Genomic DNA, 15,685 nt, shown 5'->3' with positions numbered 1-15,685 from the left:
TTTCTGGGGTGAAGGATAAAGTCCCGTGGCATTTGTGGTTGTGTCCAATCCACTGTTCTCTTGACAACGATGGAAAACATCCCCCAAAGAGCTCCCTCTGCTTGGTACAAGAAATCATTGGGTGTCTTTTGGGGAATTTGCCATGTTGGGATCACACTTTAGAAGACGCACTTAGACATAACAAATTAGGACCCTCTCAATGCCCCAAATGAGCCATTTGATGGAGCAGCATGACACGTGGTAGGATCTATATGAACACGTATCTAGCGCTGCTTGACTACTTTCCTGAGCCACGCTTGTCTGTGCTGCGCTGTCAGCTTCGACAGGAAGGCAGGTAGGGTGCCTCCATGAGTCTACATGTCACAACGAAGACACTCAATAAATATTAAATAATAATTATTGTTTCTCTCACATTCGCTGACAGGATAAAATCAGGATAAAGAGACTTTAAGGTCTAATTACTTTGTAGGCATCTACACCAAACTGCTCATTGAAAAATTAATGGTGGAGCCGTCGGGGATGGAGCAGTAGGAAGTTGTTTTGAGCAGTGGTGTCAGTCTGAACCTCAGCGTCAGATGCAGAGCAGTAAACACCAACGGGAACTGCTGGAAGTGACTGAGGAAGAGGAGACTGGGTGTGCCGCGGCACTGAGCGGCTTCGGTTCATTTACTGTTACTCTGGCCTACAAAATATGTTCAGGGAGTGACCAACTGAATTTGCTAACAAACAGAAAACGCCATTATGCAGATGATCTTCACAGCGGAAATGAAGGCCCAAAAGAGTAATAGTAACAATTACAACAGTAATCAACATTTTCTAAGCACTGGCTATGAGCCAGGCCCGATGTCAAGTGCTTTAAATATTATTTTGTTTAGCCCATGCAATCAATTGCAAGGCAAATATTATCCTCATGTTTAAAATGAGAAAATGGAGGCACAGAAAAGTTAAGCAACCTGCCCAAAAATCACACAGTTAGTAGTGGAAAGAAGGAAGGAAGGAAGGAAGGAAAGAAGGAAGGAAGGAAGGAAGGAAGGAAGGAAGGAAGGAAGGAAGGAAGGAAGGAAGGAAGGAAGGAAGAGAGGAAGGGAGGAAGGGAGGAAGGGAGGAAGGAGGAAGGAAGGAAGGAAGGAAGGAAGGAAGGAAGGAAGGAAAGGAAGGAAAAGAAAAGAAAGATCCCAGGATTTGCTAGGCATGGACATATTCTCTATGCCATTTTCTAATCTCCTAAGAAATCACTGAGTTTCCAGGACCTTAAAGAAATATCCAGAGATTATTCAGTCCGTAGTTTTCCAACCGCTCCATGGAACCACGAAAGTCGCTTCAGAGTTCTACCAACAATGAAATGTTTGTGCTAAACAGGGAAGTTCAGTCCCTGGAAAATATTTGCTGCTTGAACCTGCTTTGCATATTGGATTTCCACATGACATTTTGTTTTTAAACAAAAGAAAGCATGTTCCATTGGAATAGGTTAGGAGCCAACAAACATTTCTGGAAAGGGCCAGAGAGTAAATATTTTAGGCTTTATGGGCCACACTGTCTCTGTCACAACTCTGTTATTGTAGCGCAGAAACAGCCATGGACAATGTAAATGAATGAGCATGGATGTGTTCCAGTAAAACTTTATTTATAAAAGTAGATGGTGGGCTCTAGTTTGCTAACTCTGATCTAGGCCATCCCCCTGTGGTCAGGTGGAGTTTGCATGAACTTTGTATATGTGATTATTTTATTTGCTCACAAAGAGGAAGTATATTGTCTGAGACTCCGTATTTATTAATGCCTGTCAGAAAGCTCATGCCACAGTGTAGGAAAAGGAAATTAATGTCTATTGCTGTGAACTTTGTGTCCAGTACTCTACTCATAGTTCTACACCTGAATCAATCTTCATGGTAACTATGCAAGATGTATGGCATGATCCTGTTTAACAAAGAAGGAAACTGAGGTTTAAAGAGGTGGAAATAGTAACAGGAACCAAGCCAAAATCTCACTAAATGCCATCACACCATATTGACATGGCTTAAAGACACATCACTTACCCTGTCATCTAATAGACTGGAAGGTCAATGATAAATCACCCTCAGTCAATTCTTCCCTGGGAAAAACCCTTCAAGTTCACTTGCGGAGCTCCCCACAGATGCTCCACCATCTCTATTAAGTTAGCGACTTAAAGACCAGTGGTACCATTTCTATACGCGTCTTCCCAAGGCATAACACAAGAGGAGAATACCCTTGTAGTTTCAATAAGCTCTTCTCCTATTTATGCCTTTAGTCATTTACTGTCTACCTTAGCAGGCTATTAGGTTTAATTAGCTGGGAATCCTCCACAATCCATACTTTTTTTTATAAAGATCTCTACTTTGTTCTCTACCTCCTTGACTTGTCCCTTATGAATTCAGACTATGCTGGGAAATTTTGGAATTCTAAGTTTTCAGTAGCCTTCCCTTCAAATATTTCATGGCACTACTAGGCTGGTTATATGCTCCCAGCAAATAAAGAAATCTAATGTCTTCTTCCTGCATGGGAGAGGTTGGCCGTTTGAGGCTGAGATAATGATGGCCAGAATACTAATCTCTTCCGGACACACACTCGTCGCCTTCTTTCATGCTCGCCAAAATGCCTTGGAATCGGAGGACCTCTTACATCTATTTTCAATTCATTGTGGATTGGTTTCCTTTCAAGAACAAGTCAGTCCCATTCAGCTGGCAATAAGAAGGTGGTGTCAACCCAGCAGTCAGTGAGAGCATCGCCTCTTGCATTCCTCGGTGCCAGAAAAACCCGTGTCCATGGGCCACCGCAGCCCGCCTCCACGACTGGACAGTAACCGGCGGCGTGGGAAACAGAGGAGAAATCCATCACGTGCGGAAAACTCAGCCGTCAATAAGCAGCTCCGCGGGCCTTCCGGTTGGGGACCCGACCACAGAACTGGCTCTCCGTCAACAATCAAACAGTCTTTAGCTGTGATCAGCCACTTCCATCACCTCCGAGACTGGCAGGTTTCCAATAAAGCCAATAGCCCCCTCCCTCAGGGCAAGGTCATCAGCAGGAGGCAGGCATTGTCATTTAGCCCAGCAATTTGACAACAGTGTTAGCTTACACTCTATTAGCCAGCAGCTACGCCCTGACCCGTGACCCTGACATTGACCCCAGGCAGCCCTCTCCCGAGGTCGACCCTGATCATTGGAGGTGACTCGCCCTGCTGGTTAGCATGAGAGAGGGCCCATCGAGACCAAGCAGGGTTCCCCGATCACTCCTGCTCCCAACAGGAGGCTTCAGGCTTGAAGTACAGAAACAAGCCCGAGTTCAACCCGAGATGGCAAAGGTGAAAGTTCAGAGGCATATCCATCAGCAGCCTGTCACCGAAGGACATGGAAGAGCTATGGAAGCTTTCAGCACGGGGATGGCCGTTGTCTCCAGACAGTTCTGCTCCTTAATGGGAAAGACATATCAAAATATGGCTTACAAAAGACAAAATAATGGGCTGAGATGTACATTATATGAGGGTGTTAGATTGCAATGTACTTTACAGTGGGGGAATTAGATTGCAGTGTTATGCCAGGGTAGTTAGGTTGAAATATGGATTATCCTAGGAATGTGAGCTGGAGATGTGCTTTCTAACACAGTTGTTAAATTAAGATGTGCTCTTCGGTGCCGGCATTAGCCTGAGATGTGCATTACAGCAAAATGGTTAGAGAAAAAGGTGGATTCCACTTTGGGAGGGGCATAAGAGCGGGGAAACTCTCATGTTGGATGCTATTCAAGGTCACGGGCCATCTTCTGCATTACCTGGGCTGCAGGGGTTGGAATGCAAGGGGAATGAGAGCATGAAGTATACATAATGATCCTTGCCGTCTCCTTTCTCCCCAGCCAAACAATCCGCCACTTTCCCCACTTTTCCTGTTAGGGACTTAAAGGCCTCCCCCATCAATAAAAACATTAGCTCGCTAAACAGCCTGATGGCTTTTCCTTCCCCAGCTTAACCCTTCGGGAGCTGGGGTTTCCTTTGGATTTGTAAAGATATTGATCCCAGATAATGTTTGCTTTTCTAACTCTCTCTTCCCTGGACTTGATGGATAGGTTCAGGGCTCCATCTCGGCAGCCAGCTCACCGCAGCTGCCCAGGGAAGGGGGAACGGAGTGAGGCGAGTGTTCAGTAGTTAACACCGCGGGAAGGCTTTCCCTGGACGGACAGGCAGACATGCAGTGGCTGGGGAGCCATGCGGGGGCCACCGTCACTTTCAGTCAGCACCGGATTTCACTTTCAATTTCCCTCACTCTCGTCCTGATCCCTGGACCCATATTTCTGTGGCCCAGCTCAGCGCGTTGTATAATTTCTAATTAGGATCAGATGCTATCGGGAGGCTGGCCGCCCCGAGCTGGAATTTTAGAGGCTGCTTCTGCAGTTAAAGTGCTTTTCCACGGCATTATCAACGGGGGTGAACGCAGGTGGCCGTGTCGTTAGGCTGTGGTACTGGCCTAGGTGAGGTTGACTCTAATAAGCCCTCACCCTCGATACCGGTCTTGCCCAGGAGACATCAGTGGAGAGGAACCAAGCCTTGTCTCCCTCATTACCCACTTGGCCTGCAAAGGTCCGCCGACCGTCTCCCCAACAATGTCTCTGTTCTTTCCTCTCTTCCCTAGCGCCGAAGATATAATTTACGGCCTCCAGGAGTCTCGCCGAGTGCAATTGGATGGTGTCCAGCTTTGCCGGAATCAGAGAGGTGAGTCCCAGCCTTCTTGTTTCTCAATGAAAGAAAATGTTATACCAGGTGAGTGAAGGCAGTCAAAGAGACCAACCTGCCAGACAAGGGCGCCAAACAAAACCAAGCAGTTCAAAGGAAACGGCAGTGTTACTCGACACCCCTGCATTGTGCCTGGAGGTGCCAGGGAAGAGGCGAGCGGGCACGTGGTGGGCGCGCCTTGTCAGGCTCCGTTTCTCAGGCAGAACAGTGGCTGTGCAGCGGGACAGCAGCCCTTACCTGCCCCGGCTGAGCTGCTGTGGGCAACACGCAAGGAATGTGGCAGAAATGTGCAGTCCAGGTTTCAGAAAAACAGTTCCACCCACCCCGCGCTGTCTTAGCCAACGTTAGTCTCTTTGTCGGCACCCCACCCCCTCTCCCAGCGTTTCCGGGTTCAGCTCTCTCTAGAAGCGCTGTCCTCCAGCCTGGAGTGTGCTTTTCTCTTCCCAGTGTCCATTCCTGCCTCGTCTTCTGACATCACATTTTCCTTAAAAATAGGCTCTGAGAGCTATTTCTATCCCCTGTCAAGGGATCGGCCCAGCCAGACTCCCACGGGATGGAGCAATGAGTTTAAAACCAATCCCGAAGAAGAAAGGGGAAAAGGACTTGGCTAAGTCCCAGATTCCGCTTTTAAACAAATCTTCTCTTGGGTCCAGCAAGATATTTGGGGCCCCGCCCTTCAGGGGGAATTGCAATGTGGTTCTCTTGAAACACCATCTAAAATCCCATCCCAAAGAAGCGCCCAAATAGCATCAGAGCAGAACTGCGGTGGCCTTGTGGTTCCAAGCAGCTTCAGAATCACTCCCAGCCCTGTCACTTAGTTGCTTTGTGAATTTGGGCAAATCACTACACTTTCATAAACCTCAATTTTTTCCATCCATGAAATGGGTTTAATGGTAATAGTGACCTCAAAGGGCTATTATGCATTTCAAGTGGGCTCATGTATATAAAATGCTGAGTCTTATGCCTGCAGACGGTGGCTGTCAACGTAATCATTTTACTACCACACCAACTAACAGGGGCCATGTGCCAATTGCCCACGGCCGCCTTGGCATCAAGTTGTCACAGACCTTACTGACTCTCAGGTGCTCCTTAACACATCTGGTTTTAGAAACACACTGTAGCCCGGCCGGTGTGCTCAGTGGTTGAGCGTCCACCTATGAACCAGGAGGTCACAGTTCAGTTCCCGGTCAGGGCACATGCCTGGGTTGCAGGCTCGATTCCCAGCGTGGGGCATGTAGGAGGCAGCCAATCGATGATTCTCTCTCATCATCAATGTTCCTATCTCTCTCTCCCTCTCCTTTCCTCTCTGAAATCAATAAAAATATATTTTAAAAAAGAAAGAAAGAGAGGCTCTGTATCTCAGCCCCGCTCCTTTCCAAGACGACGGCTGGTGAGGATTCTCTCTGCTCAGGAAGAAGGCGGCCCTGCCAGTGAGGGGAGAGACCGATTAGAAGGCCTCGGTGGTGGAATACAATCCCTCCTCTGTGCTCACGGGTAACTAGCCATGATTGTATTTCAAAGGTAACAGTTCATCTCCACCGCGGGGATTGGCGCACAGTCTACAAATAAGGCCTAATGTGATCCGACAGGCCTGATTTCTCTAGATATATATTAGAACAGCATGCCCGTGCTGATGGCTCCAAGGTCCTGACCTTTAACAAGGACTTATGACGTCAGGCAACCTGCCCAGGAGAGCGAGCGGGGCAGGAGGCCAGAGGGACAAGGTCATTGGCTAATGAAGTGGTCAGCATTGAGTTTCTGTCACTCATCTGGTTAAGAGGAAACTGAGAGGGAAGTAAAAGAAAATGAGAACATTTGAGAAACAAAGAGAAGGGGCGCATTTGGGCGAACACTCCAAAGGTGAACTGATGTTGTCAGGAGGCCGGGTGACGAAACGCAGCCCGTCTGAGCCTCCACTGTGGCCTTGTTCAGTGTTACCAGCGGAACGCCGCCTAGCTGAAGGAGCACTTGGGAGAATCTAACTCTGTGTAAATCCAAAGCTTGAAAATGGATAATGAGCCCGACCGGTGTGGCTTAGGGGTTGAGCATCCACCTATGAACCAGGAGGTCATGGTTTGAGTTCCAGTCAGGGCACATGCCCCGATTGCAGGCTCGATCCCCAGTGTGGGGCGTGCAGGAGGCAGCCGATCAATGATTCTCTCTCATCATTAATGTTTCTCTCTCTTTCTCCCTTCCTCTCTGAAATCAATAAAAAATATATACTTAAAAAATAAATAAAATGGATGATGAGTTGTGTGTTGTAGAGTAAGAAGGCAGTTTGTTTGCAGGTCACAGAAGGTCTAAGGATGCTGTCCAGTTTCCAGACTTCCGGGAGGGAGCCTTCTCGGCAACATCCAGGTGACTTGTGACCATTGATGGCCATTGGGATCTAAAAGCATTTCCCCTAACCGTCAGCATGCTTAGAGCCAGATTATAACCTAACGCTTGAACATCCCAATGCACCAAGACACAGAAGGTTTCAGTGCCAATTCCTGGATTGTTAAAAATATCCTTTCAACCCTTTTCCCTCTAATTTCCAAAAGGGAAGCACTATTGTACATCCACAGCAGTTGAAAAACTTTAAAAAGTATTTAAAAAATAAATAAAAAATAAAGGGAAGCACTAAGGTTTAGGTGGGGATGAAGCCCTGAACGGAGAGATGGAGGACCAGCAGGCTGATCTCAGCAGCTTCTGGTTTCTCTCCAGATTCATGGCCAACGATGGCACAGGTCCCAGACCAGTGACTTCCCCGTCCACCTCTGCTGCACAGAGATGACATGAGGATCACCTGGAAGCCCGGCCCTGAGGAAGCACCTGGAGCGTTGAGTGGGAGCATGAAGCCCCGATGGAAAGGATTATCAGATTGGACTGCAGCTGCCTGCGAATAAAGTCAGGACGTCACGGGGACCACGGCCCCTCTTCCCATCATGGTGGCCCAGCCAGACCCTTTCCCAGGACTCGGGTCCTTGGGACTTTCCTGGGTTTGGAGGCTCCAGCAGAGCAGCACACATAATCATATGCCATGAACCAAGGCTGCTCTCTTTTTCCTTTCAAAGATGGACGTAGCTTGAAGCTTTTTGTGTGCTTATAAAGATATTTAATTTTTTTTTTGAAATGCAAGCAATTTATCAAAGTATAAAGAAAATTAGAATCACCCAAAATTCCACCACCCAGAAGCAAGCACTGTGAGCCTGGACTACATCCTAAAAAGTGTCTTTGCTGTGGACATATGCATACATATGTCTTATTTTATGTCAGTGGTATCGTATTCCCCATGCTCTCCAATGTCTGCAATGCATTCCAGTGTTGGATGTGCCATCAGTTATTTAACTAATCCCCTATGGGTGAGCAGTAATATTATTATAAACAATATGTAAGGAACATCCTGTGCAATGATTGAAGAAGCCCATCAATCCTAGTGAGCCTGATCCATTCATCTACAGGGAAATGAAGGAGAGAAGGGGTGCATTTTCTTGTCCCTGAGATAACAGCATCATGCCATGAGGCCGTAGAGCTACACGCTTGTTTTATTTTCCTTCCTCACCTCCTACTCTTCTTGCCCTGGCCTTTGGATGCGTCACACCGCATACAGCCCCCTCTGCAGCACCCTTCATCGCCAGCACTGACTACCAGCCAGTGGGTTCCATTTTCTCTTGTCTGGGTTTCTTCCTGGTTGCTTTTCTCCATATGGGGCCCCACGGTTGATTAACTCCTTTGGGTAAGAGTCGGCACTGAGACCAGCCAAGCAGTGAGTTGAGTCGGATGATTACATTGCAATGTTTTAATTTGCCTTTGGACAAATTCTCATAAGCTTTCCCGAGAAAATCTCCCATTAGATGTAGTCATTTAATTTAAGAACAGTTGGGAGAGGAAGATGAGCTAAGATGACAGATGGAGGAATGCAGATGTCTGTGTGTGAGAGAGAGGGGCTCAGAGCACTCGGCGGATTTGGCATGTCAGCTTCTACTGCCTGTGTCCATGGACTTGAGAAATGTTCATGAAATTATTGAGATGAAGGGGTTTTCTCCGATGACAAGCAGGTTTCCTTTCATTTCTCTTGCCTGTAAAATCCTAGCAAGGTCAGCTAAAGAACTGGATCGCTCCCCCCCCCTCGCCCCCCCCCCCACACACACACACACATACACACACACCGAGCCCCGCAAACACACACACAAAAACAAAAATTTGAGTAAGGCAAAACAAAGCAAAAAATAATAATAAGACAGCTGTCAGAAGTTCCCCTCGGTCACACTGCCATGAAGATAACTTTTTTAATGCCATACTTACTCTGCTTTCCTTCAAACCATTTTCTGGACATCCTAATTTGGCGTTTGTATAATTCAACATCTATTATTGTTTTAGGACCACAGTTATGATTTTAATTATAATTTAAAGCTGCCTAATATATCCAGAGGTCACTGGGCACCTAAAAGAAATAAATAAAAACAAGTTGCCATTTTTAAAAGCAGCATGTTTATTTGGAAGTCCCATGAGCTACTCAACTAAGACATCATAAAACCTTCAAATAAACTAAAACGGAAACAAAATAAAATGTCTGGTCTTAATCTCCTTAGAAGGCAAGCGGGAGAAGGTTGCAGCTAGCTGAGTGCTGGCGTGAGAACTCTCAGAATGATTTTATTGCTGAGGTCGGGAACGCCAGTGTGTGCCTTGATTCCCATGCTCCATACTGCAAGCTGCATAGTCCCGGTCCGAGGTGTGTAATCCTTGAGCCCTTAGTGAAATTTCAGTCCCTGAGAGCTCAGTCCGGGAACAAATTTTGAACAGAAAAAGGAAAGGCTATGCTAGGGGCTTAGAAAGGACTACTGGCTACTTCATACAGGTGGCTTTGGAGGGCTCTTTCCAGTGTCGGTGTCAGTCAAGCAGATGCCAGTCTCCTTAGCTCTATACTGTAAATGTAGAATTGGTGAAATATCCAAGTCTAGTGATTTTACATTTGGAAGGCTAAAGGAATTTCAAAACAGTTCCATAGTGTTCCTGCATGTGAGTTTCCACAACAGAAAACAGTAAAATCATTTTAAAACCATTTACTGCTAGTATTCTCCATGTAATCAGAGCGGTTATGGTTTGTTAAGCAACAGAAGTATCTGGTGGGCAGGAGGTTTATGCTGCCCCAAGACCTTCTAGCTGTACAAGTATGCAAACCAGTAAATATTACAGGATCCATTAAACAAGAGTGGTCAGGATTTCCAGAGGGAAGCATCTATTCCCTCCAACACCACCCCGCCCCACCCCCCACACACACACCCGCAGAATGGTTTTAGATGAGTTAGGGTAACTCCTTCTCAGAACCAAGGAGCCAGACCATCAACTTTGGGTCACTCAGAGTTCAGAAAAAAAGGCAGAGTGGTGTCCTCAGAGGCAAAGAGCAGGCTCCCAGAGAGCTCCTCCTTTACTGTGGAAGGAATAAGAACAAAGAGAAAAGAAGTTGAATAACTCAGGGGCTGACAAACTCAAATGTCTGCACAGACGAAGCAAAGTCCATAAGTATGGGAAGTGGGCCTGGTGCAAGGCAGTAGGGAAAGGTGGGGACTATGGAAAACATGCCCATATTAGAGCAGCTGCTGCTCAACTCCAGCTGATGTTCCCCAGACCCAGTATAACCAGAATTTTCAATTTTTCAGTAGAAGCTGGAAATAGATTTTTTGTAACTTGAAATATCTCAAATTTTAAATGTTGGCAATCAATGTAATACAAAAACCAACACAACCAAATGAATGATTCTACATGTTGCATTCAGCTCATGGGCAGTAAGTTTGTAAATTGTGTAAGACAGAAGTAAGCAGTTTGGAACTAACAATAGCAACAGGCTCTGAATCATGGACTGGATCATTTATGTTAGAGTTCTTACATTTTTTGTCTCGGGTAAGGGAGACTCTTTATCAAGTTTTGGTACAAATTCCCATCTATAAAGGAAAATATATACTTTTTTTCTCTCCCATTCCACCCAATCAATGCCTTCAAATCTAACATGACCTTCAATCTGCTTTATCCTTTCCTTATGATTCTCTTTATAAAGTATTGGGCTGTGAATGATGAACTCAGGGTATACTGAGGTAGGCAAATGGGTATGCTTCTTAGCCTTCTGAGATGGGAGTGGATCACTGCATAGAAAGTATTCATAGAAGATGAAAGCTGTTTTGAGGCTGTTTTCAAGATTTCCTGGATAAAGTATAATACAGTTTATTAGTTACGTAAGGATATTTCTTAGTAGCCTTTCTTGCATTTCAGCTTTAAAAATATTGACATTCAGAGGGTACATCAGTCAGTTTTTACTAAGTAATGCTGCAGTAACAAAAAACCCTCAAGTATTAGTGACTTACAACCAAGATATGGTTTGCATGCACATGATCACATGGTTGCTTCTCTGCTCCATTTCATCTTTATCTGAGCCCTGGGCTGAAGGAGTAGTTCCTCCCTGGCTTCGAAACGAATACCATGCTAGAAGGGAGAAGAGGAACCACATGTTGGCTTTTAAAGCTTCTGCTCAGAAATCGCATACATCACCTCCTCTCACATTTTATTGGTGGCTAAAACCAGGCACATGGCCAAGCGTGATGGCGAAGAGGCTGGAGAAGTATTACCCGCCCCCTGGGAAGGGCAATACTGGCTTGGGCACTTTAAGAGGGAAAATAACAGTGAAGCTCCCTAACCGCTCCTATTAGAGAAACAAAGCTAGGTCTCAGGCTTCCTTCTGATCTTGGTAGGACCCATGAGTAATTGGAGTGATGAGTAGTTAAAAGCACGTTGCCTCCAGTCAGACTTTCTGAGTTCAAATCCTGGCCCTACCATTACATTCTGTGACACCTTGGACATGTTACTTAACCTTTTTGTGTCTCAGTTTCCGCATGTAAGCATAGCAACCTCATAGAACTGTTGGGATTTAATGAGTGAAGATAATATACAGGATGGGGTAAGAGTAGGATTACAGTTGTGAGTGCATGGAACACACCTGTAAAGAGAGAAAACTTAGAACAGCGTTTGACACAGACTATGTATTGACTAGTACTCCAGTGGTGATGACTGGAAAGCCATCAGCTCCAAATGCATCTTGGCCATCTTCTCAGTAGGGCCCACACCCCTCTATTATAGCTAGGTTACTCCAAGTCTTCTTTACTTTAAGAATCCCATATTAAAATGCACGTGCTTCTCCGGGGAGGGGGCGGGGGGGGGGGTGCGAAAACCTTAAATCTTTACCAGCTAATACCTTGTCAGGGATCACTCTGAGAGCAGGTTCCAAACTCGCCACCAATGGTTTTACTGAGAGCTACTCTAACCAGATCACCCTTAGCTACACACCCTGAGCTTGCCCATATCACACCTGAGACGATGAAATCAGAATCGCTCTAGGTGGGATGCAGGCCTCCGAACATCTTAGAGCTCCCAGATGTGTGCTATGAAAAACCAAGGTTGTTCAGCATTGGAGCAGACTACCTCCCACCAAGAGCACCTGAGTGCCTCCTTCTTAGTCTAGATCAGCCGTGGGCAAACTACGGCCCGTGGGCTGGATCCGGCCCGTTTGAAATGAATAAAACTATTGAAAAAAAAGACCGTACCCTTTTATGTAATGATGTTTACTTTGAATTTATATTAGTTCACACAAACACTCCATCCATGCTTTTGTTCCGGCCCTCCGGTCCAGTTTAAGAACCCATTGTGGCCCTCGAGTCAAAAAGTTTGCCCACCCCTGGTCTAGATTCTGCTCTGCCATGGATCTGCACTACCCCACGTTTCTCCAGCACCATCCGGTGGACTGACCAGGAGAGGGAAACACGCTGACAGAGAAGAGCGAGAGATGTGGCCAAAGCCGAGCACTTGTCTTTCCTCCCCTCCTGATTGATCACTTTATACAATAAGGAAACTTTTAAACGTTGAACCTGAACCGAGGCTGTGACTGTGACACAATTAATCAAACTCTTGAAGAATCACGTTACATTATGTGCTTCAAGCATTGATTCCCTTCACGAGAGTTGGCCTGAAATACAACCTAGACACGAGATGCTGTACCCGTAAGAGAAGGCATGGCCAGGATGCTGTCGATTGCTTGGCATCTCCATGTGATATGTGGAACTGCAGTTGACCCGACCATACGTCAGGACAACTTCCAACACATCAGAGAGGATGTCACCCATCCCCACCTCGCCCCAAACAGCTGTTAGAGAAGAGAGTGCTGACCACAGCGTGCTCCTCAAACCTGCTGTCAGGGCCCCTAGATAATAATGACCGTGTGCATCCACCGGGCTCCCCGTCTCCCTGCCTGTCCTTGAATTAACCACAGGCTGTACCATCATCCCCGGCACCAGGAAGTCTCCCCCCTGGGGGCATAGGCAGGGCCTCTCTAAATCTAAGTTTTACAGGACCAAGTGCACCCGCCTCTGAAACTCATAGGTACGTCACGTCAATAACAGTATCCAGCCTCTCTGCACAGTGCTTTCCAGTGAGTCAAACAATGAACTGTCCCCAGACTAACGTGAGCCTCACAACAGCCCCACGAGGCAGGGAAGTGAGCGGAGATTTGGGAGTCCCGTCCTACAGAAGAGGCAACGTGCTGGCGAAGTGGTGCCAGCTGCCACCATCCTGGAGCTCACGATGGAACCAGAACTCCTGGTCTCAGGACTCGAGTCCTGTGGCTTCCAGCAACTCCCGGCAACACAGGAGACCACAAAGGAAATCAGATCCATCACTGGCCCCATTCCAGCCTCCCCAACTCCCCCAGGCGCCCGTCCCGCCCCATGTCCTCACACTGCGTCAGCCCACACTGTCACTGCCATCTCCAGGTCCAGAAACCTCTCTCTGTGTGCTTCCCCTCCCCCGCTTGAAACTGCCTTGGTCTCAGTTGGTCCCGTGGAAAGACCCAAGGTCATGCAGCTCGCCTTGCCCTTGAGACCTAGCTGCCTGACCTTGGGCGTTACATTATGCTTTTGAGTTTCCTCTGCAGAACGGGTTATTACCAGAACCTACTCCTTGGAGCTATAAGGAAGACTGTGTGAGTCATGTACATAAACTCATTTATGTTTAGTTATTAATTACAGTAGCTATAATAGCTAGCAATTTTCAAGACCTACTCTGTAATGCTACGTATTTCATTGTTCTCAAAGCATCTAGTCTCTCATTGATTTCTCATGACAACCCTGTGAAGCAGGTACTATTATTACCCCACCTTACATATGACAAAACTGAGGCACAGGGAGGTTAAATTGAGGCAGCAATGGCCTATGTGGTGTAACTCCAGAACCAACACTCAGTTCAAGTACAAGCTCCAGTTGGGGGGGGTGGGGAGTGTGGGTAACAAACATTTAACATTGCTTCTTGTCATTTGCATTTTAAAATAAGAATATATGTGAATAAAAGAAATAGCTTGAACATATAGTACTGACATGGAAAGGAGGGAATCTATGATGGTGAAATATCAGCCATGATAGCAAAGAGGACAAGTAGTAATGAGAGCTGCTAACATTATACCATGAATATATTTTTTAAATTGAATGAAGGCATCACAAGAACATGCTAACAGTGTTAGTATTTGTGGAGCAAGGACTTGTGGAGATGAGGACAGCAGGCTGTTTAATTTCTTTATTTGTACTTTTCTGTGCTATTGGAATTTTCAAAGATGGCTCCACAAGTTGGTTTTGTTTTATACCAACAGGATTTATCTGAATAACAAAAGTATTGTTTTATTTTGTATTTCTTTTTCTAAATTTATTTCAGAGAAGAAGGGAGAGCGAGGGAGAGATAGAAACATCAATGATGAGAGTGAATCATTGATCCGCTGCCTCCTGCACACCCCACACCGGGGACCAAGCCCGCAACCTGGGCCTGTGCCCTGACCGGGAATCAAACCATGACCTCCTGGTTCATAGGTCAACACTCAACCACTGATGCACGCGGGGCTATTTTGTTATTTTCTTCCTTAAATACTTCATATTTTAAAGGTAATGAATATAATGTTTAAAAATTATACTGTGAAAACAACCACAGGAAGCACACCAATATCACACCCTCATGTTGTTTATCGTCTCAACACAGAGATAAGACGGAACGGACGGGAGTTGCAGTGCCCAGAAAAACGGGTCATAATTAAGTGCCAGGAACGCAGGGCCATCTCTTGAGACCGTAGGAGTACAGCTCTCTTCCCAAACATGGTATTTTCCTTGATGTTTTTTTTCTTCACCAGAAATTTTCCACTTTAATTATGTGGGTTAGGTTAGAGGAGTTCACCTTCAGATGTTTAAATGCGCACACAGCTAATCCCTTCCATAAGACACATTTCTGGGAAAGCCCAGAGACAAATGTTTACAACCTGTGCGGGGATGCCAGGACCCCGTGTGATTGGAAACGCTGTAAGCATTGTGTGCCTGTGCCCGGAGCAACAATTTAGAGCGAGCCCTGCCTCTGTGTTCTGGAATTCTGGCCTTCGTTCTAAGAGTGGAATCACTGGCAAGACTCATAGGTTAGATTTTTTCCCCCTTTTCCTGGTTTGGCCTTCAGCATGAGGAGGATGGTAATTAAAGCCATACTTAAAATATTAAGTCTACTACCTAAAGGAATGAAGTTTATTACAGCTGCTCAGCGTTAAGTACAGAAACTTGAAATAGCCTGAGCACACTCCCCTCGGCACACATCCAAAATATTAGCTGAGAGGAGCCCAGCAGACACATGCTCGCACGCACATGCACATCAACATATTGATATATCAGTGGAATGCATTTCTCAGGTAACTAGTATTTTTGACAAGCAGAGAGCAAAGATGACCCCCCTAATTAAGGTACTTAGGAGGGCCAGTTACTCGGCAAAATGATGACATGACCTCATAAGGATGTAGAGAAAATAGGGGCCAGTGCTTGATACACTTCACATTTCAAGGCTGTTTCCTCATCAGTCACATGGGGTCAGTGAGACCCCTTTGGGAGGATGCAGGGAAGGTGTAAGGAG

This window comes from Myotis myotis, unplaced genomic scaffold, assembly GCF_014108235.1.
Source record: "Myotis myotis isolate mMyoMyo1 unplaced genomic scaffold, mMyoMyo1.p scaffold_m19_p_19, whole genome shotgun sequence".
NCBI classification, from domain to species: Eukaryota; Metazoa; Chordata; class Mammalia; order Chiroptera; family Vespertilionidae; genus Myotis; species Myotis myotis.
Note: the sequence above shows the minus strand (reverse complement) of the source record.